This window comes from Protopterus annectens, chromosome 2.part0, assembly GCF_019279795.1.
Source record: "Protopterus annectens isolate FY-2018-M chromosome 2.part0, PAN1.0, whole genome shotgun sequence".
Lineage (NCBI taxonomy): Eukaryota > Metazoa > Chordata > Ceratodontiformes > Protopteridae > Protopterus > Protopterus annectens.
The window spans coordinates 1,738,203,171-1,738,229,911 of record NC_056728.1 but is presented as its reverse complement, the minus strand read 5'-3'; positions in this window follow the sequence as shown (position 1 = coordinate 1,738,229,911).

The window sequence follows — 26,741 nt, the reverse complement described above, 5'->3', positions numbered from 1 at the left end:
GCCTAGTTAACATGTCTTTATTGACTCAGTGCAGATAATTCCTCAGGCCTGCACTACAACATCAGTAAAATACCATCATGGGCAGAGGTAGTCTCCAGCAACTTACAGAAACAGCAGAGACAACCAAAACACAAGCATGGTACACCTAACATTAAATCCAAAACATACAGTACACATAAAAAGGAGCACCAGTGTCTCAACCAGGAAGTGCCTAAGGCAATAGTTATCTATTGCAAAGTTTGTCCTTACAGTTGATTGTACAGTGAATGATACACCTGCCCACTCTCCAGCCTAAACAAGGAGAGATGTAAGGTCAGCTGTGTGTCACAAGTACTTGTCACATTGAAAACCAGCTAGCAGACATGCTTGGAAAACAATTAACCCCCTACACACCCACAAGTTTACACACGTCTTCAACATCACCTCCAACCTCCCTTTACAAAGAAAAAGTAATTATTGCTTTCTCCAGTGCTAGGAACATAGTCTCCATGGGACCAGATGGCCTTCTGGCATTCTTAACCAGCAAACTGCTGCGCTAGGCACCCTAGACAATCACAGTCTGAGTACTGCCTTTACCCACACAGATTTGAAATCAGTGACCTATTTCCCTCTATACAAGGGTGGACCAGCAACATACGCATGTACTTATAGTCTTTTAAGTTTCACAAGCCTTAACTGTAAGACAGTGGAATGGATTTTCATGGAAGTCAGATACAAGATCAGAGTTGACATTCAAACACTACATCTGTTCCAGCATGGTTTCCTCAAGAGAAGGTTATGCATACTAAAACTGCTGGTATTCAGTAATGTGACCACAGACATAGCATGTGTGCACAGTATTGATTTTGTCTATCTTGAGTTGAACAAGGCCTTCCACACAATCCCACATAAATGTGTCAGTGAGAAGCGAAGTCAGGTGAATATCAACTGCTGTGTTGTCAGGCGGGTTGCAAACTGGCTCACAGACAAACAACACTCATTCAAAGTTTGAGAGTTGACCTCTAGCAGTAGAACCATCACCCATGAGTTACCATAAGTGTCACTGCTGTGTCCATTCAAGTTCACCATATACATCTCAAAAGTCCAGAACAAAACAGAGTGTCTGCCGCTAGCCAAGTTTGTGGTTGAAGGACACTTAGGTGCTATCACTGTATACTGTAATAATGTGAGTGCTGTCCAAAAGGGGCTTACACAGACCAATGACTGATGACAACTCTGTGCTGTTAAATGACTGTCATATAAATGTATCATCATTTCCTTTGTTATTAACAATGTTCCAGCTTATCATGCCATAACCGTGAATACCCTAAGAAACAATTATGTATTGATAGACCTGGGAACACAAGTAGACTGCAACATGTGTCTACTGTGGTGAGGAATGTTTTCTACATATTGCATCAGATTAGCAAAGCCATTGCAGTAGTATCACATTCAGTTCTAATTCCCCTATAGTCATCCCTCCTCAGGCCTACTCCTAAATATAATGCTCTCTTTGCTATGTAGTGTAACAGACACCTGCAGAACCGTGACAGACCTCAGAGATGTACAAGTAATATATATCCAATTGTCAAACATGTCTCTAATATGGACAGACTGATGTAGCTGTCACTGTAGCCCGTATGATATAGACTGTTTCAAGGTGACTTATGCATGGCTTACATTGCTATATGTGACCCAGTTGTTATGGAAATGATGCCTATACGTATGTCATTTGGTAATACAGTCAGCTGTTCAAGGGCCATCAATGTAGACTGACATATATAGGACATGCTGGAGAGACAGATACATCTCCCATAGATTGCCAGTACTCTGGAATAGGGTTCAAAATCATGTCAAGCCAACCACCTCTATGACACTGTTTCATCACAGCTTGGATGACATGATGTGAAACTGTTAATCTCTGCTCTGCATTGCCCCTGCTTCTCACCTGGACATGGGTAGTCCTTGCTAGACAAATGTTCCCATACATGATATCTGACATCAAATTTTATATTTTGATTTCCTTTAGGCTTCTAAACACCATCAGGTCAATAGCCTAGTAACATCCTATGTACCTATGAAGCTATGGTGATATACATGCCAGAAATACTGCTATACTGTATTACTGTTTTGCTGAGAGTTAACTACAGTGCATACTTAAAATCCTGATATCTGGATCTGATGTTGTGACTTATGATGTGCACCACAACTCTGTCATAAAAATAATTACAGGGAAAATTTAAAATTGCATGATACAAATTTCAGTTGCTAACCTTGCAACCCTTAAAAGAACATCCACTGTAAAGTACTGAAATGATGAAGGCTGCATCTGTATTACTGGACAATTACAATATAACTGACAGGTGCAACCATCAGTTCAACACAACACATGCAGATGTAATCATCATTTACGTAAATCATCACACTGTGCATCAGATACATAGCTTAACTATCCCTAAATCCAAAAGATAGAAAACAGGGCTATGACACAATTATCATCACTTGCGCAGGGTGTTGTGTGGGGTGCAGGAGGCCTAGGCTGACACAAAAGGTGTGTGAGTGTGTGTGAGTAAGGAACTGATGCAGGCAAGATGGACCATAAAAATGTGTGTGTGTCTGTAGGTGCAATCCAAAAAAGAACTCGCATGACAGGCAGGTGCACGGCCAAAAAAGATAGCTGAAAGTCAAAAAGGCAGCCAGCACCCAGAATGAAAATATCCAATAACTATTTATTCATGTGTTCTGACCCAAACAAACAGCCCGGTTTTGACACACAGCCTTCTTCAGTGATAACATAACATTCCATCAACTGACTTAATACAGCCATGGAATAATTTGCTAATAAGAAAATATGTGAGGATAATTACCATTTAAAGGTATCAGACCAGAAAAATAAAATTTTTTACATAAACAAAATAAGAACAGATAACTTAATCAGATCTAAACATCCTAAACTGTAAAAACATGCTAACCTGATTTAGCAATTTATGAATAAGTATAATTTTATAAGTGATCATTAAGACCCAGGTTAAATAACCCCCCAAGTCTAATAATCCAGGCCTTTTCTTTGCTGTTGAGTATATTGTGCCATCCGAATTTATTAATATTGTCACCCCTGATGGCATCAATAATTTGAAACTGAAACTTTGCTCTGGTATGAGACAATACATGTTTATATAAAGCACTAGATTGATGTTTGTTCCTAATGTCACTAAAATGTTCTCTGACATCCTGATTCTCAGTGGTCTTGAGGTCTGCCCAATATAGAAGGCAGAACAGGAACAAGTGGCAAGATATATGACCCAATTGGTTCCACAATTGCCAAAACATCTAATCTCAAAAATTTTTGTTGTATTCCTGCTGGAGAATTCTTTAGATTTCCACATATAAACACAAAATGAACAATGACCACAGGGAAAGGAATCCTTAATTGGTCATCAGAAAGTGTAAGTTGTATAACACCCGTATTTCTTTGTCTTCCCTTTTTATGTAAATTCAGATACAATCCCAGGGTACGACCCCTCCTGCATGAAAACTGGCAATCTGAGGCAAGAATATTGGCTAAGGCTGGATTGGCTAGTAAAATATTCCAATTGCTTTTAATCACATTTTTAATAACATTAATGTTTGTGCCAAATGTGGTCACAAATCTAACGGGCACCACCCCTGTGTTGTTTTTTTATTTGTAGCTAAGCAGCTCATTTCTATTGAATTGTTCTGCCCAATTATATGCTGACATAATATGACCCAATTTATAACCTCTAGCCTTAAATCTGTTCTTTAAGTCTTGCTGATAATATTCATAACTTGCCTGATTGGAACATATCCTTTTAATTCTCAAAAACTGAGACTTGGGAATGTTTCTTATAATATGTTTTGGGTGTAAACTACTGGCATCCAACAGGGTATTATATTGAGGGTATTTTCTAAACATGTTTGTGTCAAGTGTATGATCAATATTCCTATTGATAAAGACGTCCAAGTATTGAATTTCACTATATGGTATTTTAATAGTGAATTAAATACCCCACTTGTTGTCATTTAGGTATTGAATGAACTCCAATAGATATTCCTGATCAGACCTCCAAACAAGCCAGCAATCGTCAAGGTACCTGCACCAGATGTCCAATTCCTCTGTATAAATATTATGGGCCTTATCTTAGATAAGCTGTTCCTCCAAGAACCCCATAAATAGGTCGGCATATATTGGTGCAAATGATGCCCCCATTGCTGTGCCTTGGACTTGCCAATAACAATCCTGATGAAAACAGAAAACATTCTTGGTTAGTACCTGTTCCACCATGCAAAGTATCAGAGTGTTAAAACCCGGTAGGTAAAGATTTCCCTTGACTAACCAATATTCAATGGCCTGTAATCCGGCCCAGTGTGGAATATTCGTATATAAAGATTTAACATCAAGGGTGCACATCGACCAGCCGGGCTCAAGTTGGGAGTCTGCCACAATTTGTAGAAATTCAGTTGTGTCTTTCAACCTGGATCTAACTAAACTTAAAAGAGGTTGTAAATGTAGAGTCAATAATTCTGAAAGTGGTTCTGTTAAACAGCCCCTGCCTGAAACAATAGGTCTACCAGGTGGTTTAGTTAGGTTTTTATGAATTTTAGGCAATAAATAAAAAGTTTGTCTATGTGGATCTAGCACTGTTAGTTGTATCTGGGTGTTTTTATCAATAATTCTCTCTTCAACAGCAAGATGGACCATAAAAATGTTGTGTGTGTGTGTGTCTGTAGGTGCCCTCAATGTAACATTGGTGTGTGAGTGTCTGCATGCACATACCCAAGCTCAATGCTAGCTCTATGTGTCTGTATGTCGGACAGATGGGAGCCATGCATGGTAGAGTTGAAAGTTCAGCCAGGAGAACTGGCTCTGCCAGGAGTTGCACTGGCAACTCCATGCCCAAGGTTAGATGCAGAGCTACTACCTGCAAATGAGTGATGTCTGCTGGACATGCATCCTTCATGGCAATACCCAGGACCACGACCCCATGGCCTGTCACATCTGGGTGTGGATAGTACACTCTCTGATGGGGCAGTGGATGTACTGCCACTACAGGAGTGTGATTGCACATGGCCACGTTGGCTCACAGCAGATGTAGTTGCTGATCTACACCCACAAGGCCGATGTTCCTCTCCCAGCAGAAGCTCCATCACAGACAATGTGCGTTCCATGACAGACACTCTGCACTCCATCACAGACACACCTCGCTCTAATGTGTTACTCATCCGATCCATGGAATCAACAACATGGTGGAGACAGTCGCAGATATCAGACTGTGCCACATCTAGAACCCTGACTATTTGTTTGGAGTGCCTTTCTGAATGTGCCTGTGCCTCCATGATGGCCCAAAACATACATACTTTTACACGTGAAGAGATACCTGTACCAGGTGCAGGAGGGACAGCAGGCCTCCCCCGACCACCCCTATTGAGCCTCCCATGTGGGACCTCACCAACAGTTTGGCTATGACCACAGTGAACAGGATCTGAAGCAACAGTAGCTACACTTCTCTGGTCAGTGTCTTGCCCTCCACCTGTCCAATATTTGTGGCCTCAGTGGATTGGGGATGCATAGGCATACTGGCTGTGTGCAGGGACAATAAGGGAGGTCACTGAGTGTCAACCTCTGTGTCATACTCAGCCTCTGCACCCCCCCGGCTTTGCCTCACTTTAGCCACCATCACCATTAGAGTATGATGAGACACTGACATCAGGTGGGGCAGGGGACACAGAACCACTTCCATGATCACCTGTGATAAAAGGAAGAAACACAGGAAGACATTAATACTTGCACTACTATGCTGCAATATATGGTAAACAATTTACACTGCTGTCACTATTACAGACAGTCATACCTCACAACCTCTTAGAGAAAGTAATCTGGACAAAGCTATGAATAATGGGTGGACAAATGTCCAAGAATAGGGACGATTTAGAAACATTGCTCTTAGAAACTTAGTTGATAGAATAGCAGGTTTTGCTTTAGCGTGACATTTCTAAAGGTTATGAAGTCTGAAACTCAGATCTCTGTAATTATTTTATGTCTGCAATCTTTAATGACTTGTCAATAATTTGCCAGAAAATCTCTATGATATAAACTATGGGCCGGTAGTATGAGTCCAAAATCTGGGCATTCAGCAGAAATCGGTACAGTTGGCAGGTATGCAGACTGTAGAGCACTACATACAGCAGGCCTGAGAGGACACATTATCAGACATCTTGTAATTTATCTACAGGGCTGACAAAAATGTATTCTGCTTACCATCTGCACGGGCCCCCTATGTCTCTGAATTACTGACAGTCCTGAAATGAGTAAAGCAAAAGGTAATGGCAACAGCACCACATTTAACACTATACCAGGGGGTAATACCTTTACTCATCTGTAACTGCAGTAACTGAAATGTTAACAAGAATGTGGCTGACAACTTTAAAATAAGCTTAAAAATGCAGCTGTTTTAAATTCCCCCACCCAAAAAACAACTTGACACACACACATATAAACAACTGACACCATTTCAGAATGCCACAGTATTCTAACTGATGATCTAACTAAGCATACCTGGAAGCTCCTCTTGAGATGCAGTAGTGGCACCCACATCCAGAACGTACTGGGTCATTGACTGCTGGGAGCTGTCCTGTGTGGCAATGTTTGCCAGGAATTCCTCTGTGCCAGTGAGAGGGGGTTCTACAGCAGGCCTTCCACCAGTGATCTAGCAATCATGTGCCACTGCAACTGCAAACCTCCTTGCAGCTGTTATCATATCATTGGCTCTGTGGTGCACCTGCTCATAAGAGCGACTGTGTCACCCACTATCATTTATGTTGTGGACTAATTTGTCCCACAGGGCTGTATGCTGAGTCATATTGGCCCACCCTCTGGGCAGCAGTACTGCATAATGTTGACATAAGGCCTTTGTGATGAGGTCATTCTCCACCTAAGTAAATGCAGTCCTATGTTGCACAGACATTTTGTGTCCTGAAAGACAAAAATAATGACAACATGTATGAGGGTCACATAAGTAGAAACAAACTGTTTACAGATAAAGCAGTAAAGGAAGGCTGTCAGTATTCCCCACTTGATAAACTTTAAAGATTCAACAGAGGTCAAAAACTAATGGGGGAGGATACAAAACAAGGAGAGTAACAAGAGAAACACATCCTTGTTTGGGGCATAATAGATACTCAACTATGCTCACCCACCCAAAATAACAGTCCATTCTAGTTTGTGTCATAGCAGGAACTCATACCCCCCCAAACAAAATAACAGGCTAAGGACCAATTTTGCTAACCATACAACTGTGAAATGCTAAAAGTGCTATCAAAGGACCTTTCCATGAAACATGTGTACATAGTTAACATACAGCATTATAATTTCAGCATACTTTATATCCTCTGTTACTCTGAAATAGATTTAAAAATAAGGCCATGCCATGATTATAGTTCTAAAAAATGTGTACAGATATACTTCACGTTATTCTTAACTACATTCCAGCATATGCATTATGTAGGCAACAAAATGGATACATACCTGCTGGAGTACAATACTCCACTGTAGAGCTATACTGTTAAAAATAAATGTGTCACTGTATTAAACAGTGCAGCAACTCTTCCACATCAGTTTGCCTAGCTACACAGTTGCCTTTTTATAATGGACTACATTAGTAATGGATTGCATCTGTCTTACTCTGTGCTTCAGGGATGGTAATGACAGCATATGCAGCTGAATTGCGTGCTACTCAACCAATCTTGTGGAGCTAGTCAACAAGATATAAAGTGCCCATGTTGACTCCATGCTGTTTTTTATGCAGATCGGGAAATAGTGGAGTACAGACACAAAGTAATCACAGACAGCTTGTTAGTAGCTGCTACTTTTTCAATATATTTGTCTGTGCTACAGGCTGAAGCCAATACTGCTGCTGCTGCCAATAGCCATAGACAGAGAAGGTGAAGACTTTGCAGGCCAAGGACACAGGTCAGGAACTGTGCGACCTCTGGAAGCCTTGACTCAGAGCCAGAGTCAAACAGAGGCAACCATTCACAGTGGAAAATAAGCTGTGTTGAAATCAGATGCATGGAATAGTTTGGCCCTGGATTTATCCAGTGCTATCAGTATCCCCCCACACTGGCAAACAGTGTAGAAATCACTACAGAGAGCTCAGGATGAGGAAGAGGGATACCCCTAAACACTGGATCAAGAAATATCGGACTTTTGGCACTCCACAGATGTGTAAGTATTGCATTTGCTGACAGGCAAGACATATGAGACAAGAAACAGGGTTGGTGAAGGACACAAGGGGGGGGGGTGAACACCATAGTTAGGATAAGGCTGGGAAAATCACAAACTTATGGATGTCAAGTTTGATGACAGTGAGAATCAATTGTTCACCCACTTGACTGTCATCACTGTCACCTCACTGCACCGATGGCTGAAGTGTCTGACAACCGAGTGCCCTTGTGTTATTCATTACAGTGACAGAGCATTGTCTCCATTCTGTGTAGGCATGCACCAGTTGTGCAGTGCACAATCCTATGCACCATACCTGACAGTTCAGCACAATGATGTATACACCCCTCTACCGCTGTTACCAGAGGAAACTTCAGTTCTAGCCACTGGTGCAGAACTACCTGAGGGTCCAGGTAGAGCAGGGTCAGCGGGGGGGCACCAGGCTGCAGAAGTGATGGACTTTGGTGCTGTAGCCAGTGGAGCAAGTGTAGGTGGATCACAGGGAACCAACCCACTGTGCTATGTAGTAATAACATAAAATAATTAAAATGCAATAATGAAATAAAACATAAACCATAACAAATGGAAATAATAAATTAAAAAAATATATAAATTATTATAAATATAATAAATAATATAATTACAAACACTATGATAAATAACAAATGAAAAAAATACATAACAGCAAAGCAATAAAAATTATACTTAATAAAAAATAAGAAAACTAACCATAAAATAACAAACGAAGAGAAGGGGTGAGACAAGAGAAAAAAAGGAGGACATTAGCAACTTCACAGTTAATATACAAAGCTGTCTGCCATTAATTTGTACTCTATGCTGTTACATTTTACTTTTAATACTACCAGCTGCTAAGACATTTCTTTATTACTTTGAATACTAGCCTGTTCCTAACACATACACACTATAGTACAGAGCAGATTGCATCCAACAATCATTCATGGGTGAATATATTGCACATATGCATCATCCATGTACACAGATTATATTTGACAGCAGGCCATTCAAGCCACTGGTATAGAGGTCTGAACATTAAATGCCATAATGATGAAATGTAACAGTACTGTATATTTAATGACGAAAACCTAACAGTATTGTAAACAGTAAATTGCATATTTGGGAAGTGTTGTATTTGAGCCCACAACCAGGTGAAAACTGTAATACTGTACTTTTCTTTTGCACTACAGAATAATGCATGCTCACTCCTTTTATACTTTATAGAGTCATGCTCACTGTTATCTGAGAATGTGCAACTGTTGCTTTGTGATACAGACCATACCTGACAACCTCTTAGAGCAAGCTATCTGGACAGATCAAACAATAATGGGGGTACAATGACCCAAAAATAGGGACAGATTTTAAATACTGCTCTTACAAACATGGAAAGTTGCATAGGATTGGTGTTAACATACATGTTGACACTCATTATTTACTTACTTCAATCTCAGTTATTTGGCAGAAAACCATAAATGTTATAAGAAATAGACCAAAACAGTGATTCAAAACTCTGGATATTCAGTCAAAATATGGTCAGTTGAGAGCTATGTTATAGACTAATGCATGCGTACTTGCTTTTGCATTTGAGATATGCGTGCTCAATCTTATACAATTGTATGATATAACAACTAATCCATCTCTAACTGTTAAGGCTGCAATAACAGTACAATATATAATTATGCTTACATACAACATGCTTCTGTCATACATGTCAGTCACAACGAGTGGGACCTCACATTCAAGGCCCTCTCTTCTGCAGCTGTGGAAAAAGAAAAAAAGAAAAGAATGCCACCATGAATATCAGTCTTGACTATATTCAGCTTTAATATTTACTATTAATCGATGCAATTTATACATACACATCTGTGGGATGTTCCCTGCCTGACATTCCCTGATCCAAGAATCAAGGGTATCCCTTTTCCTCCTTCTGAGATCGTCATAGTGATGACGGTATTGTTCTCCAGTGCGTGGGATACCTGTCACACTGGACAAATTCCTAGCCATACTGTTCCAGACCTCAAACTTGTACTGAGAGCCTGTATGGTTATCCTGCAAGAGACGAGGGCCATGCTCCTTAACCAGGGGCCCAACAAAGACCTTGGACTCCTGAACACCCCAGGGCTGCACTCAGAAGTGCACACCTTTTCCAATGAAACCAGCCATGCCCACAAAAGTTAAGTTCAATATCTAATGTACATTTTTCAGGAATTCCACCTTAAATATCATGTTTTTCCTGCAATTGTATGTATTGTGCTTACTGAGAGTGTGCACTGTCTGCATTTTGATACATTTGAAAAAGATGCGCTCAGCTTGCCATTGCGCAAACATGGTAAGCCAAGTGCATTTGTTTGCAGGATGGCAAGCAGAGTGCAGATTTTTTCAAATATCATAATCTAGACAGTGCGCATTCTCAAGGTAATTTCATATGCAGCCACTTGTGCAACACTGCAATTCAGTTGAGAGAGTAAATATAATGTGACATGGAAAACCAAAGTAATTACATTGTTTGCATACTCTGTACTAGAACCCAGGACCATCTGAACTCCATTCCTACACCTAACACCTGTCACCACAGGATTTGTTACATGAGGACCCCTATATTAGTATTCATTGTTAACTTTATGGTATTAACGCAGCACAGCCTTGCATACCGGGTTTGTGAGATGCCAAGCAGTATTAATTGAATGAATCCGGTTTCTACTTTTGGATGTTTGGGTCATTTCTGATACATGGGTGGTCCAGTCATGCGAACAAGGTAAGCATATCTGAAGCCATTTGAGGTAAGAAGCACATAGCATAAACCTTGAAAGAAAAGTAAAAAAATATATACAAAATAAAAAAGGAGAGAAGATTAAACAATTACAGAAAAATATACATAATGCGGGGGCAAAGGCCCAAAAATAGGGACAATTTTGACATACTGGTCTTACAAACTTAGAAAGTTGATAGACTAACAGGTTTTGCATTAGCACAAATTTTCCATAGTGTATGAAGTCTGAATCTCAAGTGTCTGTCATTATTTTCTGACTTCAGTACTCAAACATCTGGCAATGATTTGCCAGTAAACCACAATTTTACAAATAACAGGCCACAAATATGAGGAGGACATCTGGACATTCTGGGAAGGTCTGTACAGTTGAGAAGTATGCAAAAGTGCTATCTGCATTCACAGAGAGGTTTAGTGGCTGGTGGCATGCCACAAAGCCTTGTTTAAGCATGCAGAGCTTCATTAATATTAATTGCACACCGCCACCATGGGCACTACTTCCTGTACACTGTAACTGTCCATGTAGGTTCTCCCTGAACAATACACAAATGAAGTTTACTGAACCCTGGGGAATGTCTTTTTGGAGGGGTAGAAAATTAGGCAATTGTCTTAGTTAGGATTTATGTATCCTTGCATTTATCTTCTCAGCTTATTGGGAAATATTATTTTCTTAGCTTTGAACATTAAGCTTTAAACACAACTTATTTTAAATAAGACTTACTATATTTACTTATTCATGTTTTTTTTTCTGGCCATCAATAAATTAAACGTTTGTGAAAAAAGACCCCTAAGATGTACCTCAAAGCATCTAGAACTCTATGACTTCTGGAGGCCTAGCAGCCCCTAGACCTCTGTTTTAGTTCAGTTATTTCCTCCAAACTGTTGCAATAGAGCCAGTCAGATTTTTGTGGTCTATCATTTGCTAACCTTACAGATAGTGACCTTGCAACAAGATCTCATTCTCTGCATGGAATAACTTGCCTTTCCATTGCTTGCATTTTTTCAGGCTTCCTGATGTATAAGGAATGAGTAACTTGTGAGAGGATAAGTACATTAGTATATTTTATACACACAGCCTCATACATTCGAGTGTCCTATGCACTGCAAATAGGTGTCCCTGACATATATATGTGGTCTATAGCACACAGATCTTTATACCTGTAAAGACTGTTTATATATCTGTAGCACATTGTGCCTCTCTGAGGAAAAAAGGTAGTAAACCCTACATGGTATGTCAAGCCTGCAGTGCTTGATATCAGTCAACAACTCACACCAAACTGCACTGTTTAACAGCTGTGTGATAACTGAAAGTGGCCTTTGAAAGCATAGGGTTGCATGCAGAGAGTGCTATATAGACAGAGACAATGGTTGCAGAAACTGAGATTTTCTGTTTGAGGGCAAATTGCCTTCAGTGACGATAAAGGTACCTCCTTCAGTAGGAGAAAGCTGTGTGTTTCAACTTCAAGCAAGTACACAGAACTATTGTGTATTACAGGTGCGTTCCTGCCAAAAAATACTCTCATTATCCCTTTCATTCATGGAATATATAACAATCTGTAATGCAGCCATTATTTATTTATTATTTATGTATTTATTTATTGACATTTGTTTACCAGTAAAGTCCAACTGGAAACAGGTGTCCTTTTTCAGTGGAGGCCTGTAGAGAATATCTCCAAAGTATCATATTTAATGGTGATCAGTATTTACAATAACAAATTTTATAATGTACTTTCAGTGACTATATAACATAATAGGCAGTATAATAAAATTTGTATTGATATTCACATCAAGCATTCAAAGTATATATGAATAAGCCATAGCATAATCTCCCTTGTAGTTGCTATTCACCTGTGCTCTATAATGCTCATGTATCCAGCAGTATTATGTATCGGGATGTGCTCCCCCCAAAAAAAAGAAAACAAAATTCCCACATACACTGACACTATAGCCTGATATGAAAATTAGTGTAGAACTAGAATTATCCTATTCATGGTTTATCTCTACTGGGCGGCTACGATGGTGCAGTAGTTAGCATTGTTGCCTCACAGCAAGAGGTTCTCCGGTTCAATCCTTGGCTGGGGTGCCTTCTGTGTGGAGTCTGCATGTTCTCCCTGTGGTTGCATGGGTGTGCTCCGGTTTTCTCCCACATCCCAAAGACATGCAGTAGGTGGATTGGACACTCTAAATTGACCCTAGGTGTGAGTGCGTGTGTGCCTTCTGGGGAAGGTTGGGCGCTGGGCTGGCAACTCAACACTGTAAAACTTCACTGCCAATCATGAGTGGACAGGTGATCCGCTGTGGTGACCCCACACTGGGAAAAGAAGAAGTGGTTTACCTCTACTAAGGGCTTAACACTGAGCTGCACACCACTTCACACAATAACAAAATCATGCACAAATTACTCCCATATAACTGCATTTGTACCATGCTTATCCTTTATAAGACATTCTAACAAAATATATACCGAAGAACGTTATTGTTGAAGTGTTCTTGTACTTGTACACGTTTGCTGCAATGTAATCCCCTTTGGTGTGATATATCTTACAGTTTTCCATATGAGAGCAATTGTAATTTACAAATGCTAGCAAACACTTCAGTAGTTGCATGGCCTATGCACTTTTGCATTAACAATTTAGGTGGAGGCAGCAAGTAAAAATGTTGAAGATCAAAATGACCCGTGACTGCAGTTTGAGAGACCCCTATAGTGTAATGCTCGTGGCAGTAGCTGGGGTTCATATCATGTAAATCAGAGGTTTAAAGCACAGCAGTTGTGCTAACTGGGCACATCTGAAGAATATTACTAAACAGCTGTTTGTATGCATTGTACCTGAGCCATGTCATACTAAGAGGCAATCTCAGGCTCATGCAGTCACATGAGCTCCTGTAATGTGTGCTGAGACTGAGGGAGCAGGTCAATGACCCTGACAGTTATGTGCTAAAACGTATGTTACTTTATTAGCCGATTGAGGCATTAACGAGCATGACTGCACTTACAGTTAAGCAAGATGCACCTACATTAAACATCTTCAGCTGTCTTTTACACCTTGACAACACCCTGCCTCTCTAATGTTTTTATTCCTTCATCATGGATGCACCGTGACAGTTCATGCTACTAATGTTGCACAGCACATGCTACTAATGTTCAAAGATCCTATGATTCCATAAGCTGATGTAAAATGCTGTAACAGCCACACACACTGCAAGTTGGCTACATTGAGGATAGCACCACTTCCATTTACTGTTTACAGGACACAGCAAACACACACACACACACACACACACACACACACACACACACACACACACACACACACACACACACACCAAATGGCCTGCAATGAGATTAGAACCCCTACTTAACTACACTTACACATTATACATCACAGTATTTATTGCATGCACCATGGCTTAAGCCTTACATTACAGTAGCAGCTGGTAGTCTTACGGTCAATGACATCAGCAGACCTTGTAGAAGAAGGCAGTTTGGATACCGGCAGCAACTTACAAGGCCAAAAATTGCAGAACTATTGCAGTTTCATAATCATTGAGGGATTCTCAGTTATTTTACAAGGGGACACATGCACACACACACACACACACACACACACACACACACACACACACACACACACACACACACACACACACACACCAAGCGGCCTGCATTGAGATTAGAAACCCTACCTAACTACACTTACACACTGGTATATCCCTGTCCACCCTATAGCACCCTACAATCTCCAGCTCATGTAGCTCCTGGATGCTTACCCTGGTCCTGAACACTCTTCTCCTTCTCTGCCTAAGCCTATTGTCAGCAGCAACAGCAGCAGTGACTTCAGCATCAGGCACATACAGATGTAGCAGACCTGCAGCAGCCCCTAGCATTATCTCAGTAAAAATTCCCAAGTCTGTACTCCAATGGTCCAGAGTATTGGGGCAAAATCAAAATGTAGGAGTTATGCATACTTTATAGAGCTCTGTTGTAGGTGCAGAATGGCTATGATGCATTCCACCTGCCTACAATATAATTAACATAATTTAATGGCCCTGTTTCAGTGCACGATGCCATGCTGCATAGCTTATACAAAGGTCAAAATGTCTAACTGAATACATCCAATATTGAAAATACACTCAGTCAGGCAGCGCACCATGCAAACACGCGCACCTAAGCTTAAAAGTGCTTAGAAGAAAAGGGACACACACCCCTGATGTCAGCCACATCCTGTATAAATATCAACATGGTGTAAGACCCTACACGAAAGGGATATGCAGACACAATTGCTTCTTTCTGCTATTCAGTAACCCCACTTCATTTGCATACTTATCCATGCTGACACCCTAGAAACTACATGGTTCATAGCCCTATCAACTTAGCAACAGTAGCAATGCGCCACTGTAAGGAGCCCACACAAGCTCCTATAATACACTTCTGTCACATACTTCTTTTTTTCCTATTTTTTTAGCTTGTTTACACACTGTGGCATGTAGCACAAACATACCAATATTATTTAAAAAAAAATTATTAATTTAACTTATTCCCTTCAATCTTTCTGACATACAGACTAATAGTTTTACTCATATGTGTATGTGGTCTTACATTTTCAGGGGGTTTACATCCACATTTGTACACTTTTACACCCCCTTTTGTCTGTCTAGATCTGTACGTGGAATTTTTCTGCATACACTACAGACACTGACATAGGATCTAAACAGATGCCTTTCTGCATGTTGCATCACTCTACCTGCCTCATTTGCATGAGATTTACATGCTTATGAGGCCATTTGCATGCCATGGAAGCTTCAGTGTTTGTGCATGCATGCATGCCCATAAGCAGTGCTTACTGAATCTAAAAATGTTTGCACATGTGTAAGCATTGCAGGGGATGCTTACACACAAAAAAATGTGTAAGCTTTATTGAATTCCCCCCTGTATCTAGCAAAATGTAATTCTGGAGGTTCTTTATTGTTTGCCTGTGATTCAATTACTGAAGAAGACATTGTTTGGAAAAATGAGAATGAAGAAAGTATGAACACTGACTTGCTACATCAAACAGCGTAAACATAGCCTGTTTTTTTTTAACTCTTTGCCCCTGCTGTCAGCTGGCTATTAGATCCCTTCTTAGGCTATCAGGCCATTTGCTCCCTTTACCAGGTGAGAGCTAATGAACAACTGTCATCCAGGCTGCCATCAAGAGTGATTCAAGCATTTTTTTCATTTTCTCCCTATCTCTCTCTCACACACACACACACACACACACACACACACACACACACACACACACACACACACACACACACACACACGCACATGCACACACACACACACACACACACATACACTCTGGTTGCAATGAGATGTGGTCTCTCCAGTCACTACCAGGGAGATTGCAACACCTTGTATGACTGAGCGACTGCAAATCCCTTCACCCCTCTCGGAGATGTGAGCTGGCTATATATCTGTTAACTCCTTCCCCTCCATGCCTATCTCCTACAGTCCTGGGGGGCAAGGCTGACATAATTGTTAAGGTATTTACCTCACAGATACAAGGTACAGTGTTTGATTCTCACCTCTAGTTATTTACTAGGTTTGTAATACTCTATAGACTGTTAGGCTAGTATTTATCAATGAACCTATGAGCCTAGCCAAACCCTGGTCATCAAGGTCAAAAGTAAGGCTCCACCTCTCTGCAAAATGGAGCCAGGCAAAAATGGTATAATTGATAGTGAAATGCACAATACAGGAATGAATAATGCAAATCTAAAAAAATGGTGTTAGTCTGAATGACACAATATCCATCCATCCATCCATCCATCCACAACCCCTTTTCCCATTTTTGCACATGGGGTCAGGGTGTCACATCAAAGTGACAATCATCTAGAGCCAAGGTTTACAATGGCACAGTATCCTTAACTGAAAAAAATTGGAAGTAAGAAATGAAACTACATAAGATACATTTGAATTAGTTGACTCAGATGAAAGCATAGACGAGAGCTATGAAATGTAAAAGTGTAGTGGCATTTATACTGTGCAAAGGGTAAATGGTTTGGAGGAAAAGGAAGGTAAGATGTCTTTAAAAGTGAAAGATTCAAAAAAAGAGAACAGTAATAAAAATAACATAAAAGGGAATTATGTACATATGGATTAGAAGATTGGAATGGTATAAATCAAAAAGGTAGGTGTGTGAGTTTTTGGATACTGGTCTTCTAGACCAACAGCAGCAAGACCGATTTCATAAAATGTGGGGTAGGGGTGATAGTTTGGATGCTTTAACAAGAAGAACACTAAAGTATTGCCATACTAGTAAAAAATCTTAATGTTAAAATATTGAGTGTGGCAACACTGGAGTTAAAATAATGTTTTTTTTTTTTTTTTGATTCCCACAGCTTACCACTGGCGTACCCTGAGGTTTTTTCATCATTCACTGGGTCTACCAGATCTGCCTAACCTTCTCTTTGACTAATTTTGACCCACATCCAGGGCTGGTGAGGAGATTGAGGACCCTTATACAGTATACTTTTGGTGCCAGGAGTGTTTTTATTTTGTCTTAACTTTTCCCACCCTTCACGTCTACTCATAAATGGCCAGGGATTGGCATACAATGGGGACTGCTGGCATATCCTCAGATCTCCGTAGCAACTTAGTCAATGTCCCCTGCCTTCTCTTTAAGACAACTCCTCATTGTAAGTGCACAGGGTCTGCCAGGAATTCACAGTGAAGTGTACTGAGTCCAGACCCGCCAATCCCCCCCAGGACTGGTATAGCCGCCTTTCCCTGTAAGCCACTAACTAACCTCAGTTACCTGGGATATAGTCAGGATTTCATCCCTGTATGCCACAGCACTTGTTATAGCATACTACCTATATATATATATATATATATATATATATATATATATATATATACAGGTATAGATATATTACATATATTGCCCGGACGTTAGTACAGAAGATGAAGGAGCTGTTAACGTGCCATTTCCTGTAGTACAGTGCTCTGCCATTTCCTGTAGTACAGTGCTCTGCCATTTCCTGTAGTACAGTGCTCTAGGGTTTGATTCCCACAGCTTTCATTGCCTTACTGTGTGATTCTGTGCAAGTAACTCAACCAGAAAGAGCTCCTGGTCTGAATTAGATAAAGGTCCATGGAAATCAGTGCTCTACCCTTGTAAACAATTAAAATGAAATAAAAATAAACTAATAAAATAAATAATTTACATGAATATAATAGTACTGAAAAAACTAACTGGGAGTTAGGATAAAAGCAAATAAGATAGCACAAGGTATTAAGTAGCTCATGGATTTAATGAAATGTGGGCAGTTGCAGCTTGGAGAACTTAAAAGATTAACTTGTTGTAAATGATGCAATGTAAGATCCAAGACTGTTTTTTTCCTTGTATTTTAAGACTCTAAAATTACTAGATGGGAAGAAAGACAGCAGAATATAAAGATGGAAATGAAACAATAATAAAAGAGAGCACCCACACCTGTGACACAGCATGATAACATTCTGACTGTGACACAGACAACCTCTGCATTTGACCAGCAGCTTTGGGCACTAAAGGGAGTGTGGTGAGAAGGATGGGAGTGAGCAACCCTTATCAGCTCACACATCCTGGAGGGAGGGAGGCAGTTGAGTTCTGTGACTTGGTTGTCATCTAGTGGGATCTCTAGGCACACCTGCTACCAGTGCTGAGTATACTGCAAGCCCTAGGAATACACAATCAAGTTGGTGAAGATATTTATTCAGCTACTGGGAAGCATTAGCACATCTCAAGGACAACAGCTTATTGGGAGTTAGGAGTTATAGGGTGGACAGCAGACCAGATCTGCCCTACTGCCAACTGGTGAGCTGATAGGACCCAATAGATACAGCACAGAATAAGGGCTTGATGACCTCTCTCAAGTGGCCTGGTAGCTCCATCAGAAGGCACAAATAGGCCGTTTGCATTGACAATGAGTCAAGTCAGCAAATCCTACAAAATATAATAATAATAAAATAATGATAATGCTAACAAATGAAAGTAAAGGCTTAAGAAAATTAGTAGGGATATAACACAGTATTCCAGATAGAAAAGTAGAAAGAACGCAGTAAAGGAAAGACAATCAATTTAATGCTAAACTTTTTATAAAACATGGACAGAATAGTGAATAACATTCAATGTTTAATGTAAAATGTTATATTTGAAAGTAGAAAGAAAGTGTTCAAGGTCAGAAAGTAGAGACAGAAATTATTAATATATGAATGTGACTGCTTAATGGAACAGAAAAGTACATATTGATTGAAAAAGAGAGACATTCATCAGGGTAATAAACAAAATGTGAAATATGTTAATTAGTGAAAAGTATTTTCTTAAAGGCAAGAGGGGAAAAATGTTTTACTTTCCATGGAAAAATGGTCAAAAAAAGAAAATGAAATGAAGGAATTAAAGGAAGATAGGGGTCAGGTGGTATATATATGCAAAGATAAAATATGGGTATAGTTGATTATTTTGTGAGAAGTATGTATGGTAAGGTTCTGGCCAAGAAAATGAAGAATGGGAGGTGAATTAGATAAAGAAATGTATATATAGCTGAACTACATAAAGAAATAAAAAGTAGAGACAATAGTTCTCTATTATTGGATGGCAAAGGGTGTATCTTTTATAAAAAAAAATAGGTAAAAACAAAAATAATGCTTGGTATAAATATTCAATGTTTTCATACAGCATAATGAAAAAAGTTTTAGGTAGTGTAGTTTGTTTCATATTGCACAAAGGTAACAAGCTGAAAATAAAACCTGTTTCCTATTACATTATGTAATGTAGATTATGAAATTCTGATGAAAATTTTAAAGAGATTGATTTAATAAGGCAATGGGGGAATACATCAATGATAGAGTTTATGGAATTAGAGAAAACAGGTGAAGGAAATGTTCATTATGATAAAGACAATTATAAACAGTATATTGACAGAGAAAAGACTGATTGTAGAACTGTACTGCATGATGTAGAAAAAAGTGATGGTATTTGTCTTAAACAGCCTTGGCCTGTAATGTATTATTATTATGGAATGCAAAAGGAACTATAAGTGTCTTAAAATCAATGTGTGATAGAACACAACTAAAAAAGTGCTGATAAAAAGTTAGAGAAGTAAAAGAATTAAGACATGAAAAGCGTGGGACATCAGGATTGCTGAATGAGCAGCGTAATACTCACTGTGATTATTAATGTAGTGATGGAGAACTATAAAACAAAACTCTGCATTCTAGTGAGCAGGCAATAAAGATTGCCAGTTGTGGTGGCTTATAAAAATGATGTGGTCAGCACTACAAAAAATAAACCACAGATATCAGAATGATAAAGGAAATTGAAATACAGATAAGAATGTTAGGACTGGGAATAAGCAAAGTTAAAAGGCTTTGGACATTTTCACATTCCAGCTTGTCAACATTAGTTGGTAGTAATGCTTTGGGTGGCCTTCATAAAAATGGTTCTCCATGATGTGGGTTTGTTGATAGGTTCATAGGCAGTTATTAGTCTTGCAGTCCAGGTGACCATTGAAGAGCCTAGCCCAGGTTTGCAGTTGTCCAAATCACAGTCTGGTTAACTGACTTGCTTAAGGTCTCACAGTAGGCAAGTGAAGGCAGAGGGAACCAAACTCTCTTATAAAAGGAAGTTGATCATTAATACCTCATAGCCATAGTCCTCTGCACTAATCTCCCAGTGGCTACAGAGCTGCACATGGCAATGTAGGCATTAAAACCTCTCATCAAAGCCTAGAGGTATTCACAGACATTGGTACACAATGGTGTAAGTCATTGTACATAGGCTTATCCCATTAGATGGGTTGCAGAGCTCCACACAAAGAGTACTTGTGCAACTGACTGAGAGAAAACCCTGTCCGTGGATTCAGAAACACAGCTATGACTATGTACAGACTCATTCCATCTCCCATAAATTATGAGAACAGAATGTGTAACAACAGTTGTGCATATGACTAAACTATTCTCCTCTTGTGCTGTTGTGTTGTTCAACATACAGAGCTGGGAGAAAAATGCTAGTGCATATTTTACAAATAACTGCAAAAATAACACTTTTTTGTTGTACAAAATCACCTACTAGTTACACAATCACCTGTGGATCAGTGAAACCTGCTACTACAATGACACATACACACATACATACATACATAGTTGCATACACCCACACACACACACACACACACACACACACACACACACACACACACACACACACACACACTCTTTCCAAACTCACAATAGTCATGTGGTGATGTTCCAGCTAATGTAAATACTCCCTCAAATGGATAACCTCATTTAAATATATTTTATTAGACAAAGAAGTCCTGAACCGCATGATGCTTGCTACCCTATCTTCAGCTGAGGTTGCCATGCATACTTTGTTTATCAGAATCCTCTCTTTGCCATTCCATAATGAATGGAAAAACAATAATAATGACTAATGGGTTATTGGTCTGTACTGTAGTAAAATAATTGTTTCCCAGACATTTATCTGGAAAATGCATAATGTCGTAACAGAAAAAGGAGAACACTGCTAAATGAATGTGATCCGTAATCCAATATGCAATAACAAAATTCTGAAACATTTATGACAGCAAACTGAACAACACAATAAATGAGGCAGTTATTGTGGGGCTACAGAAGTGCACATGACAAGCACGGGGCATACAGCCATGCTAAAACATAGAAATGATAATACATTCCTGGGACTAGATAAACAACTTACAAGCCTTACTCATCACATTTATTGCCAGTTTCCTGCAAATTTATATACTATGCAAATTGGTCATAGTCCAGGACCCAGTGCTGTTCATTAACTAGAAAACTAAATGTGAAATGAGAGGCAAGATCCACCCCTACTGGAGCTTATTCAGGCATAATTAGGGCTCACTTTTATATTATACACACGTGTCTGATTCATAGAATTTATGCAGTTGCATCTACTTAGAAAAATCCATATTTATGAATCACACTAAAGACATGTCCCCGTAATAACTAATGTGAATATTTGTTCTATATGGCTGCACACTACACTTACTATGATAGACTGAGTGTAAGCAATCAGAGAATATTTTAACTAAACTAAATGACATCATAACATTATCAAGAAGAAGGTGTATTTAATGAATTTAATATTAAGAGAAAAAAAGCTTATATTAGAAGTGTATTTATGTTTCCAGTTTCCAATATAAAAAATGTTGTTATAGATTGTGTTTTGAGCATTTGGGGAGGGAGGGTCAAAGTTGAATGTAGTTAAAAGAGGTATTATTCATAGTATAAAAGGTAAAGGAGAGGCAGGGGTACTTAGCCCAATTGTTCATTTTGCCACTGTATTTATCTGATTTTTTTATATATAAAACAAAGTATGATGACTATTCATTGGTAAGTAAGATGCTTTGTAAAACAGAATAAAAATGAGTAAGAAAAGAAACGTGATAGATGCAGTGATATCTTAGACTATAAAAAGATTATTCTATAGTAAATGAATAAAGACCATTTACAGGAAAAAAGAAATGAATGTCATAATATAATTATGTTAAAATATTATTTGCTAGATTACTGAAATGATTTTATGTATCAGAAAAAAAATTGTAAAGGCACACAAAACAAGGTTCAGAAATTATGGGGTGCATATTGATTTATGGTGATTATGATTAGACAACATGTGTGCTAAAACCGGTCTTAAATAACAGAGCAAAAAGAAAAAAAATGTGCTAATATATGTGGAGCAGAATAATTCACAGAAAGTATGTGTCAAAGAATGTCAAAAAATAAAATGTTTGGAATAACACAGGAAATGTGCTTAAAATTTTGTATTTACCACATTGATTTAGAAATAATTTTGTATGGGCATATTATGGCAAATGGATAAACCACCCAATGTGATTAAACCGGTAATGTAAATTCTAAGAAATATGCTAGCAAACCAGAACATTAATCTTTGGATGAACCTGCTGTTGATATCAAGATGGGGTTGCAAGGGGTGGTGGCCTAGGGCTGAAAGAAAAAATAATGTAATTTATTGGGAACACCTATAAATAGAAATTAAGTCAGGTGATTGATCTCATTTCAGTATCACTATGGTTTATAAAAATCTTTAAAGATACAATATTATGGATTGGTTGGCACTGAAAAGCTAATGAGTATTACTGAATTGTTAAGTCATGTGCCTCCAAAACTGATATCCTTCTGGTTGGAACATAGGACAGAACACCCATTGCATAAAGGTTTATTTGCCAGGCATGTAATGCTCTAAAAGACTTAAAACAGACAGTTGTAGTTAAAATGAGGAAAGAATGGAGGAATATTTTCAATAAAGCCTTAGACGATACATTATGGCAATGAATTTGACAATTGCCAAAATACTCTAATAAATCTAGGAAATTTAGGAGTTTTACATGGAAAGGTTTGCATATATGATTTTTTGCTCCAATACGGATGAAGAGAATATTTATGAATGTTGACCTCTTGTGTTATACTTGTGCAAAAGGTGCTTTAAGTACATGGAAACATGTTTTTTGTTCATGTTCATGTTTGTATACATTTTAAGGTGTATTTGCATAAATTGATAGAGAGAGTATTACGTAGAACTGCTAAGATAAGGAAGGCACAGTTTTACCCATTTATTTAAAAGAGTTGCAGCATATAAAACCAGTGGTCCATATTGGCATTATTGATGAGAATGGCTAAGAAAGCTATAATGTGGAAATGGATATGAAAATTAGAACCTTCATTCAAGTATACCATTGGTATGATGAAGGACTTGGACAAAAAGAAGTGTTGTATTGAGAAAAAAAAAGTTATGGCCATGGTAATACGGCCAGATGTCTACAATGGTGTATTATGTATAAAGATACATTTCCAACAGATATAATATTATTATATGGTTGAAATTTTATATATTTGAATGTTATTTCTTTATTTAAGTTTATTTTTCATTATTTTAGAAGGTAATCATGTCATTAATATAGCTTTTCCAATATCTGGATTATAACTAGAGTATGAATGAAAGTGTTTATTGTAATTAGGCTGGATATTTCACCTTGTTATAGTCATTTGTGAAACCAAAGTTAAAATTGTTCATCATAGGTTACTTTAGAACACCGTTTATGGCATTTATGTCTTTCTTTTTGTGTTTATCAATTATATTAAATATTTCTTGTTTTGGATCCACTTCTGTTTCATTGTTTCTTGCTCATCCCAGTGTCCTTATCCATTTCATGGTGCACCAGTCTCCCCTACAGTACCCAGACTATCTCCGCTCTAAGGCTAAGGCAAGCATAGAACCTAAGGTCATCCTGGGGGAGCATGGTATTGACTGCTTCAACCTCCCTGCATTCACTTCATACATCCAGGGGCTACTCCAACTTATGGACCAATCCTCACTGCAAGAAATGCCTAGACAAACTCCCTGCCCACCAAGGATGGGACTACACATCTTGCTTATTTTGAAATATTTCTTGCAAATGCTCTTGATATCACTGAATTTCTTTTTTTTAAACTATAAGTATTATGGTGTGGGTATAGGGGATGCACCTCTAATGGTGAATTATATCTCATATATCGACTCCAGACTATTCAGAAACATAGTGCACAGTTGCCCCGGTTCTTGGGCATGGATCACAGCAAGTAGCATCAGTCTACAGAAGCCTTTCTGCCTTTGCGAATGGTGTAGAGGTGTGTATTATACAAAGCAGGATACTATGCATACTGGAAGTCCCGATGGGGCAAAGCATTGCGTTGCATGACAATGCCCCACAGTGTCACCAGCAACAAAAACTTAGTAAGATATAAGAAACTACTTGGTAGTTCCTTAGGAAGGTATATTATACCTCAGTAAGTTGCTGTTTTCAGTTGTGCTGTGATCTTTTGTTATGCCTTAGACATGACTGTGGAGCTAGCATCATCACCATATTATGGCAATGAGGGGATCTGGTGCATCTGTACTCAGCCATCCCCCACTGACATTCTTTTCTCTAGCCATGCTTAAAACATTCACTGCACAGCTTCTGCCAAATCACTATAACTATACAGCATTACCCTACTAAATTCACTACTACCCTACACGTGTATCACTTCTTTCTGCCATAGCTTATCCTTCCAGAGTCCATCCTCTCTCCATAGCTAAACATACCTCCCAACCACTTAGTGCAATGATTCTGGACAAAGGCATAAACAATAATGAGAAAAAGACCAGAATCAGGGGCAGATTGTAAATATTGCTCTTACAAACTTAGAAATTTGTTACAATAACAGATTTTTCATTAGCATACATTTTCTATAGGATATTAATTCTGAAACTCAAATGTCTGTCATTAGTAAAGGACTTCAGTCCTCAATTATATGACATCAAATCACACATTTTATGAGGAACAGGCCAAAAATATGAGGCAAAAATCTGTCAATCTGCAAATTAATTTCTGGAAAGGAGGTAAGGAGGTGTGTGTGTGTGTGTGTGTGTGTGTGTGTGTGTGTGTGTGTGTGTGTGTGTGTGTGTGTGTGTGTGTGTGTGTGTGTGTGTGTGTGTGTGTGTGTGTGTGTGTGTGTGTGTGTGTGTGTGTGTGTGTGTGTGTGTGTGTGTGTGTGTGATTGGCGTGTGTGTGTTCAATGCGGAACTGCTTGATGTTCCGCATTGAACAGAAGAGGGTCCGCTGTTCGAGGTTTTGATTGGCTCTGTTGTATTCACTGTAAATAATTATCATTATTATCATTTTGTATGCTTTGCAAGTTCAGGATGCATCACTTTCTTTTCATTTGTGTTTAACTAATAAAGAATCGTTCAAACCTCTGCTGAATGTCTGCAGGTCTCAGTACAATAACGATCCTGAGTTAGTATGTGAGAACACACACAATACTACCAGAACATACCAGAACAGCTGAGGCATGGTAAGTATTCCACAATTATTGATATTCTCAAATTACAGTTTATTGCACTTCATTTTGTCTGCTGGTATACAAGTAATGTCAACGTATGAACATGTGTGATAGAAACATTTGTAAAATAAGGCATATATCTACATAAACCAGCAAATTCATGAATTAATGCACAGCATACATTTTCTGATTTTTATTTAGTGACCATAGTGTTCACCTTCCATTAATGGTTCCATCTACAACATCATATAATTAAATTAAATCTCTGTTGCCCAACTAACGCCATAACTGGCATTGTTTTACAGAAAACATCCATGTCAAAGTTTGCAAAATGAATGTATTTCCCTGGTTCACTCAAAGACCCGTGGCATTTTGTTTCTTGATGCGCATATTGTTTTTACTAGCATAACATCAGTCCTTTAGCTAATAGCAAAAATAAGTTTATAAGAATTATATCTTCATTGAGGTCTGTGTTTCTAATAAATCATTGCACATCAAACTGCACTAGAACTTACTAAGCTTCTGGTTTATGCCCTCTGGTTCACCCTGGTTTCTCTGATGTGAGTTATTGCTTATACAGGTTAACATCAGTCTCTCCTGGCTGCATTTTTTTCTTCTCTACAAACCAACAGTCATTTTGTTTCCAGGAAATGCCTTGTCCTTTCCTGCAACACCAGTCTGTATTTTTCAAGAACTACAGTAATTAGACTTTACAATGCTTTACTGCAATGTAAATAAAATCCCTCTGTGGAAATTCTCTTCTTTTCTAAAGATCATGTTTTCTACTTTTACAGCTTGAATTGACCTCAGATTTTGAACAAAATGTATTTTCTTGTAACCGCTGTGTTTAT